Source organism: Populus nigra, chromosome 1 (genome assembly GCF_951802175.1).
Source record: "Populus nigra chromosome 1, ddPopNigr1.1, whole genome shotgun sequence".
Taxonomy (NCBI): Eukaryota; Viridiplantae; Streptophyta; class Magnoliopsida; order Malpighiales; family Salicaceae; genus Populus; species Populus nigra.
Window position 1 is genome coordinate 26,244,513 of NC_084852.1, and position 19,746 is coordinate 26,264,258.

Sequence of the window (19,746 nt, forward strand, 5' to 3'; positions counted from 1 at the left end):
GACCATATCGACAAATCAAATCCTTCTCTATAAACCTCTTCACTACGTTCTGCGTTACGTGGGCATATGAACTGGCCTCCACCCACTTTGTGAAGTAGTCAATAGCTACGAGGATGAATCTATGACCATTACTAGCTTTTGGGTTAACAGGACCGATTACGTCAATTCCCCACATTGCAAACGGCCAAGGGGATATCAGATTAAATAGCGGAGCTGGCGGCATATTGACCCTGTCACTGTAAACTTGACATTTGTGACATTTCCTGACATAGTCGATACAATCTTTCTCTAGTGTCATCCAGAAATAACCAGCCCTTTGGATTTTCCTCGCTATCATATGCCCGCTAGCATGGGTTGAGCAAATCCCCTCATGGACCTCCCGTAGCGCCTTTCTAGCATCTGCCTCATTTAAACACCTTAGTAGGGTTCCGTCAAATGATCTTTTGTACAAAATCTCTCCATCTAAATAGAAGTCTATGGCCAACCTTCTCAAGGTTTTCTTATCCGTTTTGGAAGCTCCCACCGGATATTCATGATTTTGCACAAGGTTCTTGATATCATAATACCAAGGTTGTCCGTCTATCTCTCCTTCAACTAAGCAACAGTGAGCTGGGTCATTTCTAATGTCAATGTGTATCGGTTGTACCTTGCACTTGAGATCAATGGTAGTCATAGCAGCTAACGTGGCCAATGCATCTGCAAAATGGTTTCCCTCCCTTCCTAGATGGGTGAATCTAATTTCTTCAAATTCCTTTGCTAGTGTGGATAGGTATTCCTGATACGGCCTCAACTTTTCCTCCTTGGTTTGCCATTCCCCTTTAACCTGGCAGATAATCAACATTGAATCCCCATATACATCTATCTTCTTTATCTTCAGCTCTAATGCCGCTTCTAAACCGAGGATACAAGCTTCATACTCAGCTGTATTGTTGGTGCACTCGAAATGTAGTTTAACTGAAACTGGATATTGTCTCTTATTAGGAGAGATTATTACCGCACCGGCTCCATTACCATATGCATTCACTGCCCCGTCAAAAAACATTGTCCACCAATCTGTCTTCTCTTCTTCTTTCTCTATTGACAATATATCTTCATCTGGGAAGTCAAAATCCAAAGGTTCGTAATCTTCAACAGCATTATCAGCTAGATGGTCCGCGATTGCACTTCCTTTTACGGCTTTCCTTGTCATGTATACTATGTCATATTCTGCTAATAGAACTTGCCACCTTGCAATTCGACTTGAAAGAAAGGGCTTGTTACAAATATACCTCAGAGGATCCACCTTTGATATCAACCATGTGGTATAGTAAAGCATATAATGTCGTAACCTCTTTGCTGCCCATACTAACGCACAACAGAGCCTTTCTATCTCAGTGTATCTAGACTCACATTCAGTGAATTTCTTACTCAAATAATAGATAGCTCTTTCCTTCCTTCCAGTTTCATCATGCTGACCCAATACACATCCCATGGCTACTTCAATTACTGTTAGATACAATACGAGGGGTTTTCCCGATACTGGAGGAACCAGTAAAGGTGGATTTTGTAAGTACTGCTTGATTTTATTGAATGCCTCCTCACACTCCTCATTCCAGGTTCCCGGATTCTTTTTCCTTAGTAGTCGGAATAAAGGTTCGCATGTTGTTGTTAGTTGAGCTATAAACCGAGCAATGTAATTCAACCTTCCCAAGAATCCTCTTACTTCTTTCTCCGTCTTAGGGGATGTCATACCTTGGATGGCCCTTACTTTATCTGGATCCACCTCGATACCTCTATCGCTTACCACAAATCCTAACAGCTTGCCCGATTTAACTCCGAATGAACACTTTGCAGGATTGAGCCTTAATTCATACTTCCTCAACCTCTCAAACAACTTCCTCAAAACTTCAACATGATCCTCTCCCTTTTTAGACTTGGCAATCATGTCATCTACATACACCTCAATTTCCTTGTGCATCATGTCGTGGAATAAAGTTACCATTGCTCTTTGATAGGTTGCTCCTGCATTCTTCAATCCAAATGGCATGACCTTGTAGCAGAATGTCCCCCAAGGTGTGACAAAAGTTGTTTTTGCTTTATCCTCCGGAGCCATTTTTATCTGGTTGTATCCCGAAAAACCATCCATAAAGGAATATGTCGAACTCCGGGCAGCGTTGTCCACTAAAACATCTATGTGTGGTAGAGGAAAATCATCCTTGGGACTAGCTTTATTCAAATTCCGAAAATCCACGCACACTCTAATCTTCCCCTCTTTCTTAGGCACCACAACAATGTTAGATACCCATCGTGGATACCTAACTACTTCTAGAAAGCCAGCATCCCATTGCTTCTCGAGTTCTGTCTTGACCTTCATCCAGATATCCGGGTGGGCCCTCCTCAGCTTCTGCTTGACTGGCTTATAACCTTCTTCCAACGGTATCTTGTGTACTACAATATTTGTATCCAAACCGGGCATATCTTTATAGGACCAAGCAAAAACATCTGAATACTCTTGTAATAGGGTGATCATTTTTATCCTTTGTTTCGAAGTAATTAGGGTACCTATTTTTAACTCCTTCTTGAACTGATCACTGCCTACATTGATGGTTTCGAGTTCTTCTGCAGCAGGTTTCCAAGTCTGTTCTTGTTGTTCTACTAGCCTGGTGAATTCACTGATATGGCTTTCATCCCATTCTTCTTCTTCCATAGTTATCACATGTTCATTCAAGTTTGGCCATTTATTCTTGATGTTGAATGTATGTGATGTTGTAGGAGATCCGCTTTCAGGATTCCTGAAAGCGGGAAGTGCTTGGTGTAAATGCATAAAGAAAGAAAGGCAATTTGTGAAAAGTGCATGATCTCACAATTCATTTAAAGAAAAGGTGGGCTCCATGACAAACATGAAATCTAGCTGACATCGTGAGCCTTGATTGTCAACTAGAGGAAATAAAAACAAACATAAGCAATGACAAAAGCATGCTAAGGCAAACAAAGTTGGTTTACATTTTGAAAACCACCGGAGCTTCTTGGGTCACCCAGTTCTGGAACTTCTCGTCCTGAGCCAACTTGCGCACGAAGGTCTTGGCGGAGACGTCTTCTATGGTGTAAACCGACAGTTGTGGGAGTGCTTCATCTCCCTTTCTTGCTACTGTCTTCATGTCTTCTTCTTCTATCTTGTTTTCCCCCAAGGTATTTATGCCCATGTTTGACAGTTCTTGACCAAGGCTTTCGGCTTCTTTATCCTGTTGCACTATGTATGCAGCTTTTAGGAATGACACGCTAAGAGGAGGGATTTCTAGCTTTTCTTCTTGAAGCTCTCTTCCTTTAATTCTAGCCATCCTTCTTGCCCTTCTTCGACCAGCAGCCCACCGATAATCCTCTTGATTAGGTTGATATCCTAACCCAAATCTTTGAGCAGCACTTTTCATCCTTGCCGGATTAAACCCTCCTGGTATCCCGATAATAAGGTTGTACTGAAATGGGATCCCGCGGTCCAAAAAGCATAGACTTGCCATCCTTGCTGCTTTTGAGATCCTTGGCCTTCTTAGCACTGTGTTCTCCGGAACCCAGTCAGTGTTCACAATCTCAAAGGCATGGATATTATTATCTTTGCAATCTTTTGCTTCGATAAAAGGTACAGCCACATTCTTTATCATGGATACTGTCTCCTCGGCTTTGACAGTTACCAACATCCCATTCATGATATACTTCAGGCATTGGTGCAATGACGAAGCTACTGCCCCCGCTGCATGAATCCAAGGTCTTCCTAACAACATACTATAGGAAGGGTGGATATCCATAACCTGAAGTGTTACTAGGAACATTTGTGGTCCCACATACAACTCCACTTCTAAAGTTCCAATTATTGGCCTAGGTGAACCATCATATGCTCTGGCCATCATAGTACTCGGCTTTATATGGGATTCATCGATCGGCATTTCTTCCAGAATACGCTTTGGCAACACGTTAAGGGCCGAGCCATTATCAATGAGTACTTTTCCTATGAGGCAGTCCTTGCACCTAACCGTAATGTATAAGGGCTTGTTATGTCTGGTACCTTCAACATCAAGCTCGTCAGCCGTGAAGTACAGGTAATTAGTTGCGTGGATCCTCCCCACGAGATGCTCCATGGTTTTGTGTTCAATGTCTTGGGGTACATATGCCTCATTCAATACCTTCTGCAAGGCGTTTCGATGCGGCTCAGAGCTGAGTATCAAGGACATCAGGGAGATCCTAGCTGGAGTTTTCTTTAGTTGATCTACTATGCAATATTCGCTATGCTTGATCAACTTCAGGAATTCATTCGACTCCTCTTCCGTTACCGGCTTATTAACTTCTAGTGCTTTGTCCAGATCTACCACTTCTTTACCCTTTTCCTTTCTCAACTCCTCAGGCGTAAAGCAACGACCGCTCCTGGTCAAACCACTTATCTCAGTTTGGAACAAAGGAAAAGGAGCTCGAATGTTGGAGGTATAACCATAATTATAAGGCATGGCGTTGTGATTCCCTTTTGTGTAGGGTGGTTTAACCAAGATTAGCCTTGGGGGCCCATTAGCCGTTTGTTGGATCCTGCATACTCCTGTCATCTCATCTTGACCTTCCATCATGCTCACCTCAACCCTGCTCTCCATGGGTTCAATTCTCAATTGCCCCATTTTTAACATTTTTGCAATTATTTCCCCAAACTCGGTGCAATCTTCAATATGATGTCCATCTCTTCCATGGAACTCACAATAATCACCCACCGCCGGATGGCTTCCCACATTCGCCTCTAGAAATCCTGATCGTACTAACATGTCGTACATCTTTTCCATAGACACCTTCAACATCTTACATTGATTTCCAACTTCTATCATGCTTATTCCACTACTACTTGAGGCATGTTTAGGCAACGGGTTTGAATTAATGTTGGGCTTGTCTTCAAATGATACCCATCCTATCTTAATAAGCTCCAACAATCTTTTCTTAAAAGCGTAACAGGTTTCAATCCCATGCCCGGGATTACCCGCATGGTACTCACAAGTCAACTCGGGCTTGTACCAAATTGGGAATGGTGGTTGTAATGGTAGTGTAGGGATAGGAGCGATGTGCCCAATGCTCAATAGTTTGGCGTACAAGTCCTTCAAAGGCATGGGTAGTGGCGGTAGTTGTTCTGAAGGGTATCTTATATAGGGTCTTTGATTTTGGTGGTTTGACTGGTTATTTGTTCGATTAGGGGAAAAAGGTGGGTTAAAGTTCATGTGTGAGAATGGAGAGGTAGGTACTTGTGGATTGTGGGAATATACTTTCTTGCCCTTATACCCGCCTTCCAAATTGTTAATATCGCCTTCTCTCTTTCTTCCAATAAAACCCTTCTTTTCCACTGGCATCGCTATTCGCCCAACTTTGATCCCTTGTTCTATTCTTTCAGCTATGCGTACCGCATCATAGAAATGCTGAGATGAGCTACCCATTAAATGCTCATAATAAGGTGCCTTGAAGGTGTTGGCAAACAAGGTCACCATTTCTGTTTCTATCAAAGGGGGTTGGACATGCATTGCCTCATCCCTCCATCTTTGCGCATAAGCCCTTACCGACTCCTGGCTCTTTTTCTCCATTGCCATTAGACTTGTTCGATCAGGAGCGATTTCCATGTTAAACTTGTACTGTTTGAGGAAAGCCTCCACCAAGTCTCTCCAGCTCTTGATCCTGATGCTATCTAACCTCATGTACCAGCTTAAAGCGGATCCTGCTAGGCTATCTTGAAAGAAATAGATTAGCAATTTATCATCACGGATTACTTCCGCCATTTTGTTGCAGTAGGATCGAAGGTGAGTGTTTGGGCATTCCAAACCGGTATACTTAATGAACTCTGGTATTCGAAAATCTTTTGGCACCACGATGTTTGGTACCAAACATACTTCAGCTGCTCTCATAGGGTCAAACCAGTCATTGCCCTCAATTGCCCTTAATCTTTCTTCTAGAGCAAATAACTTGTCTTGGTCCATCATACTTGGAGACCTATTATCCGGGACTCCCTCCGTTGTTAAGTCCACAGTGATTGGAGCATGAGTTGGCTGGATAGGGGTGATAGGCACAAAATGTTGTTCATTGGCCGAGTTTGCCCCCTGGTTTTGAGATGTTTGAGGGATGTGAGCTGCTGGCGCTCCTTCAGGCTGTTGTGCTGATGTTCCCTCCCCGTTCTTAGCTCTCAGAAGCTGCTCCAGTAAATCAGTCAGCCGAGAAACTTCATTTTTTACGGACTCCAACTCGGTCTGATAATGTGACTCTAAGTGAGCTCTCTCTTCGTTTTCCATTCTTGCTCGAGACCGGGTGTTGTGGATTTTGGATGTGGGACCTATGTTTCACGATCTGGACGTGCATATGATAATTTATAAACAAATGCGTGATGAAAGTATGATGCATTTAGTCATGATTCCAGCTCAAAAAAACCTGGTTTGATGAACTATTAATCTTGATGCAAAGGAAAGTAAGATACATATCCTAAGGACAGGTTCTATGTATTACGTGAGAGCGGGTAGGTTTTCTATCTGATTTCGAAGGGTCTCATATCTGCCCAGTGACGTTCTTCGTAAAGACAGTATGGGGGCGTTGCAAGGGACAGTTAAGGTAAGTATACCCACCATCACCAAGCAGGCACTCAGATATGAGTTGGGTGTTTCACGCATCTGAACCCTGACCAATAGTCATAGGGCAGATCGCTACTCCCCCTCCTAACTTAAAGCTTGTGTGTGCTTCTCAAAATCAAAGTATGTGATGCATGTGACAGTTCTATACAAATGCATGAACAATATTGCGTAAAAATATTTAAAGCATATAAGCAGATAAAAAAGCAAATTAACAATAAACACATGAAAACACAAATCAATCAGACAAAAAACAAAGCTTAGTCCACAAGGTCCCCAGTGGAGTCGCCATTCTGTCGCGGGTGCGCGGCGTCGCGGCGAAATATTCCACTTTAAAATCTAGGCAGGTGTGTATGGTATCTATTTGACAAATGTGGGGAGACAAAAAAATATTGTCTTTTGTTGGTAGGAAATGGAATGGGAGTCGCCACCTAGTATTTTGGTCACTAGGAACCCTAACTGGTCTTAGAGATTGGGTACGGGGACTGGTTGCGTAAAGGGAAGGTATTAGCACCCCAAATACGCCCTACCTAAGGTAAGCTGCATTGTTTAACTGTCTGATAAGATTCAAGGTCTCGTTGTGTTTCCTAGTTGTTGGTCCGTCTATGGTTCAAGAAAAGTCCTCCTCAATAAGGAGATCCTTATCTTATCGGGTAAAGCCTAATCGTTCTAATGTCAATGTAAAAAAACATATTTAATCAGGAATACGTTTTACGTATAAATTCGTAATCCCACATACTAAAAGAAGACAAAAAGATTTTTTTAGAATTTTTGAAATATTGGCCTAGTTCTCATGGCTTGAATAAACTGGTTATAAAAGCCAAAATGCATGCTAGTACATATATTGTTTTTTTTTTTTTAAAAAAAAAAAACTTTCTTTGTTGTATGAAAATATGATGTTATAATATTTATATATATATATTGGAGAGACTAGGCCGTATTTTAAAACAAAACATTTTCAATTATGTATATTTTTTTTATATGTTTCGACGCAAATCGGGTATTTTAATACTGAGTTGGTATCCTTACGGTATAAAAATACAACCCAATATTAATCCACTTTGATAAAAATATGCAAAAAAATCAACAATATCTTTAAAGATATTTAGAAAATTTTTGATCGCAAAAGACATTTTTTATTTTGAAAATGTTTGATGTTTCGACGAAAACCGGGTGTTTTAATACCGGATTTGTATCTTTACAGTATAAAAATACAAACCGATATTGATCAAAATACAGTAATAAACTTACAGAAAAATCACATATTTTTGGAAATAATTTTTCGAAGAAAATTATTAATAATTTTTTTTTATATGTATCTAGATATAAATAATACAAAACACAATATAATGTACATAATATATAATTGGGCTGGGCTGGACCGGCCCAATGAATTGGGCCGGACTCAGCCCCAAAATGTGTTGGGCCGATATCGGCCCAACCTGAAATTTTTTTTATCATGGGCCGGACCCAGCCCGGCCCGCTGGGCTGGGCTAGGATCAGTCCGGCCCACAGGAGGACACCCACTTTTTTTTTTTTTTTTTTTTTTTTTTTTTTTGCTGGGCCAGAACCAATCTGACCCAGCATAATTAAAAACATGGGGGGAATTATTTTCCCCCCTTCCTGCATGCAGAATGTGCGTTCTGCATGCAGGAACGAAGAAACAGATTGATGCACAAAAGGGGGGGAAGAGAAGAGCACCTGGCGTGGAGGAGTTGGTGCGTCGCTGGGAGGCCGGTGGTGCTGCGGTGGAGGCTGGTGGTGCTGCAGTGGAGGCTGGTTCCGGCTGGAAGAAGGAGGAGCGGATTCCTGCAGAGGAGAAGGAAAGCTCTCGGCTGGAACCTTTGGTGTGGCTGAGGAAGGAGCTGCTACTCCGGTTGCTGCTGGGCGTCGCTGGAGGAAGGAGGACTGCTGTTGGCCGGTGAAGAAGCTGGAAGGTGGAGGCTTGCTCCTGTGGAGGCTGTCACTGCTGAGGAGGCCGCGGGAGGCGTTGCTGGGGCTGCTGAAGCTGCGGTGAAGGAGAAGCTGAGGGAGGAGCTGAGGGAGGAGCTGCTACTGGCTTTGTGTTGATGGGAAGAAAAAAAGATAGAGGCGCTGAGGCTGGCGGAGCAGAGGGAGAAGAAGCTGGAAAAAGAAAAATGGTTGCAGGAAAAAAACGGGCAGGAAAAACTTATTTTGTGCCAACTTTGAGCTCCATTCTTCCAACCATCTGACCATGAAAATTCCTTCTATTTATAGGGCTGGAAAGAGGGTAATCTTGTCTTCAATGAGGAAAACGTCTCAGCCCTTGATTCGACTTGAGCAATCCAAACCGTCGGTTCAAAGTGTGCACCTCGAACTGCCAAATTTGCAGACTGCCCGAGGTGCATGTTTTGGCCCAATAAACGGAGCCGTTCCAAACCTTTTCGACCCGACCGGACCACTCCCCGGGATAAAGGAGTTCCAGGTGGACATGTTGGTGCATGCTTTGTCGGATTTGGGGGCCAAACGAGGAAGAAAACACGTCTGGAAGTCGGCCACTCGGGCAGCTCGGCGGGGAAGACAGTGAACAGTGATCAGTGATCCCTTTTTTTTTTTTTTTTTTTTTTTTAAAATGCAAAACGGCGCCGTTTAGATAAAAAAAAGGATTTCTTTGCCAATGTTCAGTTTAGTCCTCAGACTTTCAGTTTCGTTCGACAGTATTCCCCAATTGACCCTAAAACTTCTGATTTGATGCAATTTAGTCCCGGTATAACTTCATCTTCGGCCCCAGAGTTACGCGCCTTTTGCAATACGGTCCTTGGTCTCGTATTTATGCAATTGAGCCCTTAATTGATCAATAAACTTCCAATTTCTTCAATTAGGCCCCTTAATCAATTAATTCCAGCCCCCCTACTTGCGCGCCTTCTCCAATTTGGTCCCTGGTTTCGGATTTCTTCAATTAAGTCCCTAATTGGCCCTTAAACTTCAATATTTATGCAATTAAGCCCCTGATTTGCCCTAATAAATTCCTAAAAAATATATTTTGGCCCCAGAACTTAAATTTCTTCTAATTAAAGCCCAAATTGACTTAAAAAACAATTTTTCTTGCAATCAAATCCCCTATAAATTCATTAAAAAAATCCAATTAAATCCATAATCATCCAAATTTGGGCTTTTCTCCTCCAATTTCAAATTTCCTCCTCAACAGGGCTTTCCTCCTTCAAGAATATACTGTCAAAAATCCAATCTTTGTATTTTTAAACTCATTGACCAATTTTCCGACCATTTTCTGAGTGCTTCTGCCTCCTGTTATTTTTTCTTAACCTCCTTTGGCTATATATATATATTTATATATATATTTTGTATATATATTTTGTGGGGGACCCAAAAATGGGTTACAACATTATCAATAAGTTTACACATATTGAAAAGATAAGGTGCGATGCACCTATTTGTTTCCCCAACTGACCTAGTCCCTTCAATTACCAATGACCCTACTCCAGGTATCTCTTATGTTTAAGAATCAAGAGATACAATGAATACCCTCTTATAATTTTATCACAATCTGCATTCTTATACTGTTGCAATCTCATTCACATGAATTCATTGCCATCTTTTAATTTCATTTTTTGATTATTTTCCTTCTAACTACATCATTACACTCCTTACGTAAGTTTTTATTGGAGAGCTTTGTTTACCATCTTTTTTTTTTGTTGAAGTCGAGAATAGATAAATATAAAAAAGAGAAAGCATGAACAGTGTGAGCAGAGCTTTAGCTTTAGCTACATAGATTGTAGCCAGGGCATCAACCTAATTATAATAAATAAATACAAGAAAACTTAGAACCCTACTATTTGGCCAAGCAAAAACAAACCCACACTAAATCAGAAATTAAGCAGACCATGCCGAAATACATTCATGTTTACCATCTTATTCATAAGTAAAGTTATAGACTTCGGTTTTAAGTGTGGCTCGACTCCTTGGAAAGGTAAGACACGGTTCTACAACTCTATTGAAGAATAGAAAGCCCAGTTCTGCCCTTAAGACCCTTGAAATTATCCGTTATATATAGCACTCAACACAATCTATCCTGTATGAGACAGTTTGACCTGTCTTCCATTTTCAGTCATTATCTAGAGTTCTAGAACTCCAAATTAAGCGCGATCAGTTTTTTTTTAAAAAGATAACATCCATACCTATAACCTTTATTAAGAAACAAATATTAAATTTATCATTTGGGTGCCCTAACCTTAGCTGAAGTTGGGTGACCAAACTGTTCTGTCCTCATACATGATTGGACAACCAATATCTCACTTTTCCTATTATTAACTTGTTTTTACATTAATATCCTAAGGTTTATATATATCATCATCAATTATTCATGTTTCTACTACCAATTTAGCCTATCCAACTTCTTTAGAATCCATATTTGTCACAAGGTCCTTTTTACAAGTGGCTTGCCTCTATTTCACATTCCTTGCCCCCATAATCTAGTCCTCACTTTTTCATTAAGTCATGCATTTAACACCAACACATGTACGCCATGTCTACCATTTCATCTTCCTTGCCAATAATCTAGCCGAACATGCCTAAGGAAAGACACCAAGTATTTTCTTCAATTTAAATCATAATTAGCTTGCTTTTGATGGTTAAACACAAATCAAGCCACCACACTTTCCATTTATTTTATTTTTACTAACTTAATTTAAACAAAAGTTTCAGCAAGGTAAAAGTTCCTTTTAACTCAATTAGAACTAATCAAATCCAAACGGTGAAGTTAACCATCCTAGTCATCATCTTTTTTTTTGGCCCAAAAAAACTGCTCAGGTGTCTACTTTTTAGGGGCATTTAATATTTCATCTCTCAACCAAATCAAACAAACCATACACCACAATGATGGCTTGACATTGTACTATACCCCAGCATAAATCTTGCGTGTTTATTGCCCTTACATCCGCCATGATGTTGCCCCTAAATGGCCAACCTAACTAGCTTTTCTACATGAATTTTTACAAGTCATGATGACACCTTTGATCCAACAGTTGGGATCTTTTCGCTTGAATCAAGGGCCAAGATTTTTCCTCAATAAAAATAAAAAGTTCCTCTTCCACTCTCTATATATAGGGGTGAATTCTAGGCATTGAGCATAAGGAAATAAGAGTCCAAAGTTGGGGGAAAAATAGCCCTTTTGCCTAGTGTTGGTTTTTTGTCAACCTTTCCCCTCTTTCTCTGCTGTTGTTACTACCACCAACCACTCTCTAGACTTCCCTACACCACCATGAATGCCGCCAACAACTTTTCTCCTATGGCTAGGCAAGCTTTCCTCTTCCTTTTCTTCTCCAAACGCCCCTGTTATAGCCATTTGCATGCACAATACATTTTGCATGCAAATGAAAAAATGCCATTAACAACAATGGGTTGAACCTGTTTCAGCCAAGCCTAGATGACTAGGTCTGGCCCAACCCAAAAAAAGAGAGAGAAAGGTTGTTGAGCCGCCAGTCTACCTAACCTGACTGAGTCGGGCTGGATCTGTTTCATCCGAGCCCAGATGACTAAGCTGGGTCTAATCCCATATATATTTCATAATAAAAAAAATAATATTAAAATATAATTTTTTTAAAAAAAGAGAAAATTTCAAGAATTCTAAAGGGCATTTGAAAAATATGTGTGGGCCTCTCGTATGTTTTTCCAACTATTTTGCATAGTATCAGGCTTTAAACTTATCTTATAAAATACCCGGTTTTCTCTGAAATGTTTCTTTATAAACAAATTTGAAAATTAAAAAAAAATTAAAATTAATTTTCTCTTTCCAAAAAAATACAAAAAAAACTATTTTGTCTTTGTGCATACTGCCAAATCCTAAAAGTTTTGCATGCATATTTTCTAAAGAGAGATAAAAATCATATTTATCATGATTTAAAATATACAAAATGGATATCATAACCGGGTTATGATTATCTATTAGGGTTCGATCAAAATACAAAATATCCCATTATAATTAGTTTGTCATTCGGATCGATTGCTATTGTCGCACGTGAGCGACGTCGCGGCGATCGTCCACCCTAGTAGTGAGAAATGATGTGGGAGTCAAGGAATTCTTTGTCTCTTAGCAGTGAGAAATGGTGTGGGAGTCGCCACCTAGTATTTTGGTCACTAGGAACCCTAACTGGTCTCAGAGATGGGGTACAGGGACTGGTTGCGTAAAGGGAAGGTATTAGCACCCCAAATACGCCTTACCTAAGGTAAGCTGCATTGTTGATTTGTCTGATAAAATTCAAGGTCTCGTTGTGTTTCCTAGTTGTTGGTCCGTCTATGGTTCAAGAAAAGTCCTCCTCAATAAGGAGGTCCTTATCTTATTGGGTAAAACCTAACCGTTCTAACGTCTATGTAAAAAAACCATATTTTTAATATCAGGAATACGTTTTACGTATAAATTTGTAATCCCAAGTACTAAAAGAAGACAAAAAGATTTTTTTAGAATTTTTGAAATATTGGCCTCGTTCTCATGGCTTGAATAAACTGGTTATTAAAGCCAAAATGCATGCTAATACATATATTGTTTTGAAATTTCCTTTGTTGTGTGAAAATATGATGTTATAATATTTATATATATATATTGGAGAGACTAGGCCGTATGCATGAAAACAAAACATTTTTTATTTTATTTTATTTTATTTTTTTATGTCTTGATGAAAACCGGGTATTTTAATACCGGATTTGTATCTTTACAGTATAAAAATACAAACCGATATTGATCAAAATACAGTAATAAACTTACAGAAAATCACATATTTTTTGAAATAATTTTCGAAGAAATTAATTAATTTTTCTATATATATATCTAGATATAAATAAATCAAAACACAATATAACATACATAATATATAATATATAATTGGCCTGGGCTGGGTCGGCCCAACGAACTGGGTCGGACTCAGCCCCAAAATGTGTTGGGCCGATCTCGGCCCACCAAAAAAATCTTGTATTTCTCTTCTGGGCTAGACCCGATCTGGAAGGCAGGGCTGGGCCAGGATCAGCCTAGCCCAGCAACAAAACTAACTGGGCCAGAACAAGTCTGGCCCAGCACAAGAAACCAACGTGGGGAATTATTTCCCCCTATCCTCCTGCATGCAGAACAAATGTTCTGCATGCAAAAGGAAACGCAGGTGACGAAAAATAAGATGAGGGGGAAGGAAAGTTTACCTGGTGCGGAGGAGGCGTTGTCTTACTGGCGTGCACTAGTCCCGGCTGGACGAAGAAGGAGCAGATTCCTGCAGAGGAGAAGGAAAGCTCTCGGCTGGAGCTGTTGGCGTGACTGAGGAAGGAGCTGCTACTCCGGTTGTTGTTGGGCGTCGCTGGAGGAAGGAGGATGGTTGTTGGCCGGTGAAGAAGCTGGAAGGCGGAGGCTTGCTCCTGTGGAGGCTGTCGCTGCTGAGGAGGCCGCGGGAGGCGTTGCTGGGGCTGTTGAAGCTGCGGTGAAGGAGAAGCTGAGGTGAAGATCTGTTTGAGGAAAGGGTCTTGGCTGAGAGACTGATTAGTGAGGGAAGATCTGCCGCTGGCTTTGTGTTGATGGGAGGGAGAGGGGACAGTGTTTCTTTGGGGCTGCTGGAAGAGAATGAGAGGAAAGGGAGGGGGCTGCCCCGGTTTGGCTTTGCAAGAGAGGGGGTTGTCCCTTGTTGCTGGCTGCTGAGGGGAAGAAGAAAATCAAGCCGGCTGGGAGAGAGGAGAGGAAGATGATGAGTTCTCTGGTTTGTCTTTGGCCAGGCAAAAGAGGGAAGGACGGCACTGGTTTAGGTGGGGTGAGAGGCTGAGAGTTTCGGTCAGCTGTTGTGGGGAAGAAAAAATCAAAAGCCCAGGGGGGTTGAAGCTGGCGGTCGACGGAGAGAAAAAGGAAAAAGAAGGCTGGTTGCAGGAAAAGCTTATTTTGTGCCAATTTTGAGCTCCATCCCACCCACCGTTTGAGCATGAAAATTGCTCCTATTTATAGGGCTGGAAATAGGGTAATCTTGTCTTCAATGGGGAAAACATCTCAGCCCTTGATTCGACTCGAGTAATCCAAACCGTTGGTTCAAAGTGTGCACCTCGAACTCCCAAATTTGCAAACTGCCCGAGGTGCACGATTTGGGCCAATAAACGGAGCCGTTCCAAACCTTTTTGACCCGACCGGACCACTCCCCGGGATAAAGGGGTTCCAGGTGGACATGTTGGTGCATACTTTGTCGGATTTGGGGGCCAAACGAGGTAGAAAACACGCCTGGAAGTCGGCCACTCGAGCAGCTCGGTGGGGAAGAAAATGAACAGTACCTGGTTCCTGCCTCCTTTTTTTTAAAATGCAAAACGACACCGTTTTGATAAAAATAGGGATTTCTTTGCTAATTTTCAATTTAGTCCTCCGACTTTCAGTTTCGTTCAATATTATTTCCTAATAGACCATTAAACTTTCAATTTCTTCAATTTGGCCCCCGGATTTTGTTAATTGCAGCCCTAATACTTGCGCGCCTTTTCCAATGTGGTCATTGGTTTCGGATTTCTTCAACTAAGTCCCTAATTGGCCCTTAAACTTCAATATTTATGCAATTAAGCCCTTGATTTAACCAAATTAACTCTCAAAAATTATAATTTGACCCTTTTCTCTTGCAATCAAAACCTCTATAAATTCAAATAAACCTTCAATAAAATCCAATTGAGTCCACAAACATCCAATTTTGGCCCTTTTCTCTTCAAATTAAATTTTCTCTTCCAACAGGGCTCTCCTCAGTCAAATAAATACTGTAAAATTTCGGTCCTTGCATTTCTGAACCTCCTTAATCAATTTTTTTCTGATTCTTTCTGAGCGCTCCCACCTCTTATTATTTTTCTAATTTCTTCCGGCTATATATTTTTATTTTTTTGGGGGGACCCAAAAATGGGTTACAACAACTATGACTTACCTATGTCCAAGAAATAAATAAATTTGGCCTTTAGAATTGTCAAGATTTAACCCGATAAGGTAGAGACTTCCTCATGAAGGGAGATCTACATTGAACCTTAAACAAGACCAATGAACAAGAATGCGACTTAGAATAACAATGAAAGAACGATGCAGCTTACCTTAAGGAGGGTGCGCTAGGCGTGATACGTCTTCCCCTTCCACAACCAATCCCTTACCCGGACTCTCGTAGACCATTAGGTTTTCTAACGACCATAATACTAGGTGGCGACTCCTGAATCTTATAATTATAATTTTATGATTAAATCTAAAACCCCTTTCCAACACACTTTGGAGACATATCTACCGATCGACGCCGTGCACGCCACAACAATGGGCTTCCTGTGTTTGCGGTTTCTCTTTCTCCAACCTGGCGTGGCATTGTTTTGACTTCCTCCACAAGAGAAAGCATAGCCATTCGACTTAATTCAAGCATTGGATTCAAGGTAGGTGATGACAATAACATTTGGTCTTGGATTGATTCTTGGCATTGGCTAGGTACTACAGTGCTTCGGTACTGAAACTGGTGGCGTAAATTTTCACATTGTCTGAAGCTACTACATCCCCTCTTGCATTCCCCACTTGCAGAGCCATAAACAGGTTTTTTAGAGAGAGCTCTGCCACGTGAAAGTTCGATGACTGCTCATGTTTTCAGACTAGGTCTGACTCTTCGGCCTACTCCAGTGTTTCAGTGCTGAAACTAATGAGACAAAGTTTTATAGCATATGAAAATACTGCATCCCCTCTTGCATGCCCCACTGGCAGATCCCCAAACAAATCTCTACAGAGAGAGCTCTGCAACGTAGAAGTTTGATGTCTGTTCATGTTTTTCAGACCAGGTCTGGCTCTTCAACCTACCACGGTGTCTTTGTGCTGAAATTGAGAGATTTTTATAGCATATGCAACTTATAAATCCCCTCTTGCATTCCCAACTTGCAAAGCCATAAACGGATTTTTGTAGAGAGAGCTCTGCCACATTGAAGTTCAGCATCTAATCATGGTTTGGTTTTTTTTTTCTACTGAACTGGACTTAAGCTCACAATGAGGGTAACCTTAAAGAAGGCTAATGCACCATGCACAGAAGGCTAGCAGTTATTTGGTACCATTGAAAGATGTGGAGGCGATGAACAATTAACAGGGCAGCTGACCAAGAACAAAAGTTGTCATTAGTTGATGACTGAAGGCATTGCTGCAATTATTCATGACTGAAAAGAGGAGGTGTAACTTCAATGGGACATGGACAAGCAGTGTTCCCACAGAAGACTGTGTAGACATTCCCTTTCCCTTTGATGCTCTACACTTGTTCAAGCAGATCTAATTCTAGCTACTTCACCTCTGATGCTCTCAACTTCCTTTTGACAACGAGCCTCTCTCCGACAACTTTCTTCGCTTCTATCATCTTTCTTCATTCACGTGTAGCACAGCTTGTGTGGGGGAACCTATCTTTTAACCCGGTACATGCATGATAAATGTATGAACATGTAAACTATATGAAGAACTCGCCCTTCGAGGGGTTACAATATAGTCGTAACTCTTGTATGATAAAACAAGAATCTTGATTCTTGCCCAAACTCTACAATGAAAATTTTCTGAGTGACAGTCATTGTGTCACCCACAAGTCTTGAGTTCAAGATGCTTCATGAAGGGTTTGCCCTGATGCAAATAAAAATAGCACATACAACCTAAGGACAGGTTCTATTCATTATGTGATCATGGGTAGGTTTTCTACCTGGTCTCAAAAGGATCTCATATCAGCCCAGTGACGATCTTCGTAAAGACAGTATAGGGGCGTTGAAAGAAATGGTTAAGGTACATATACCCACCATTACCAAGCAGGCACTCAGATATGAGTTGGGTGTTTCACGCATCTGAACACTGACCAATAGTCTTAGGACAGATCACTAGTTCCCCACCTAACCTAAAAACTTGTGTGTGCTTCCAAAAATAAATACAAGTGATGCATGAAACAATTCTAAAAATGCATGGATAAAACAAAAATAAAACAAGACAAAAATGCAAAAACTTAAACACGTCAAATACACAAAGCTTAGTCCAATATTGTCAGAAACAGTACCTTCCCCAGTGGAGTCGTCATTCTGTCGCACGTCAAAAAATCCACGCGGCATCAGCTGGCGATTTTTCATTTGTCTTTTTGCTTGATTGGTTCGTTGGAGTCGCCACCTAGTAATTTATTCAAGGCTACTAGGAAACCGGATGTACTAGTCTTGTCAGAGATTCACGGGTAAGGAACTGGTTGTGGTTAGCGAAGGTATTAGCACCCCTAACACACCCTACCTGAGGTAAGCTGCTTCGTGACTTTGATGTGTTAAAGAAGTTTTAATAATTGTCTTTTCATCGGATATTAGAAATACAACTTACATGTAAGTTAATAATTCTTGACCGTGATCCAATCAAAATATTAAATTCTTCTTTAATCTTTGCAATTTTATCTTAAATAAAAATAAAACATCCATAAAACAAATACAAACACACACATACACTTTCACTATATCTTTTCTTTTCTTTTATTTTTCTTCTTTCTATTTTTTTTTTACATACACAATTTTTACATGTAAAACAAATAACAAAAATTCAAAATAAATCAAATACAATAATATCTAAGTATACACATCATCTTAAAGTTACAAAAAAAACACAAAGAAATCCTCGGGAACAGTGCTGCACGGCCTTGGTGTCGTCTGAACAGCGGCGACGCGTGGGTCCACATGCCGGCGGTGCATCTCCCAGTCACCTGCAAAGCAACCCAATCAACACAAACAGTTTCTGATTCTTTTTTTTTTAGATCTGCCTCGGCCTCCCTTCTGCCTCTCGATTTTCTACTCTTCCCTTCTTCCTCTGGGGCCAACGCCGCCGTTGCTTGTTGCCATCTAGATGGTTAAAGATCGGAGGAGAAGCTGTCGGGGCTGGTGGCGCGTCGGTGGTCTTCGCTCCTGTTGGTGGCAGCGGTGGTTGGCCTTGTTGCTGTAGTCCGTGGGGTCTGCTGGTGGAGGAAGAAGGACTGCTGCTGGCCGGTGAGGGAGACTGTGAGTCTAAGGAGACGGGATCGGTGGCCGCCGCTGTGCCGGGCTGCTTTCAGTCGGTTATGGTGGAGATCGATGGTGATGTTGCGGCGGAGATAGTGAAGACCGGTTGAGAGAGGGGGAAAGTCGTTTTGGTTCTCTCTGCCAAAAAGGAAACGAGAAGGGGGACATCTGCTTTTGGCAAATGGGGGGTTCGGTTCAGGAGCTGTGAAGAGAGGGAAATGGCTGGCTGAGCTGGGGCTGTTGTTTGGGCTGAAGGAGCCTTGCTCTTGGCTGGCGAGAATAAGGGAGAAAAATTGAAAACGGGGAGGAGGGGCGGCGGCTCCGGATGAGGGAGAAGAAAGAGTTAAAGTTTTTTAGGGTTTCTTTCTTTTTTGTGTTGCCTCTCTTTATTGCGAAATTGGCCCCCCCCCATCTGGAAAATTCAGTGTAGCATGGTATTTATAGGAAAAGTTTTGCTAGGTCTTCAAATTAGTCCCTCAACTTTTCCTTTCCTTCTCTTTTCCTCTTTTTTTTGTAAATTTTAATTTTTCTTATTTTTTTTGTATTTTTGAAAGTGAGCAAATATCAACATCGACTCAAAGTGGAAAATCAATGATTTTAAAAATGATGCGTTTAAAGTTGAATGTGTTTGAAAGACCTTTGAAAATTTAAATTCTTTTTAGACGACACTAAAAACGCGTTTGAAAGACCTTTGAAAATGAAAATTTAAAATTTTTCTTATTCTTGAACGTATCTTGAACTAGACTAATTAGTTTGATTTTAATTTTTTTGCTCCTTCTTTTAGATACTTATGTTGTAAGTTTTTATTCCTTCGGTCACTATCTTCTTAATGGTGCACTTTTAATTTAATTCTACTCGATTACTATAAAGAAATAAATTAAAGATACACCTATATATTTTATACAGCTCCTATTTATAATCCTCGTATATGGAGCAATGCATGGTAGCAGAATTATAGGTTTCCGACTGACAACCTTCCAACTAAAGAAAAGAAAAAAGGTGTATAAGCATCTTGCAAATGTTCGGAAATCTCAATAATGAAGTACAATGACAATAATTACGTGAACTTGAGGCACTATACTGTGGTGTGATTTGTATTCTGTGTTTAATCGTGCCTAGATAATGGGGAATAGTATGATAAAAATGCATGGTAATCTAATACCGCTAA

General features: G+C 40.9%; 1 pseudogene; it reads right to left on the reverse strand.

Annotated features, from left to right (window-relative positions):
- The window catches only part of LOC133680834 (uncharacterized), a 103,501-nt pseudogene that overhangs the window by 43,065 nt on the left and 40,690 nt on the right, over window positions 1-19,746 (reverse strand).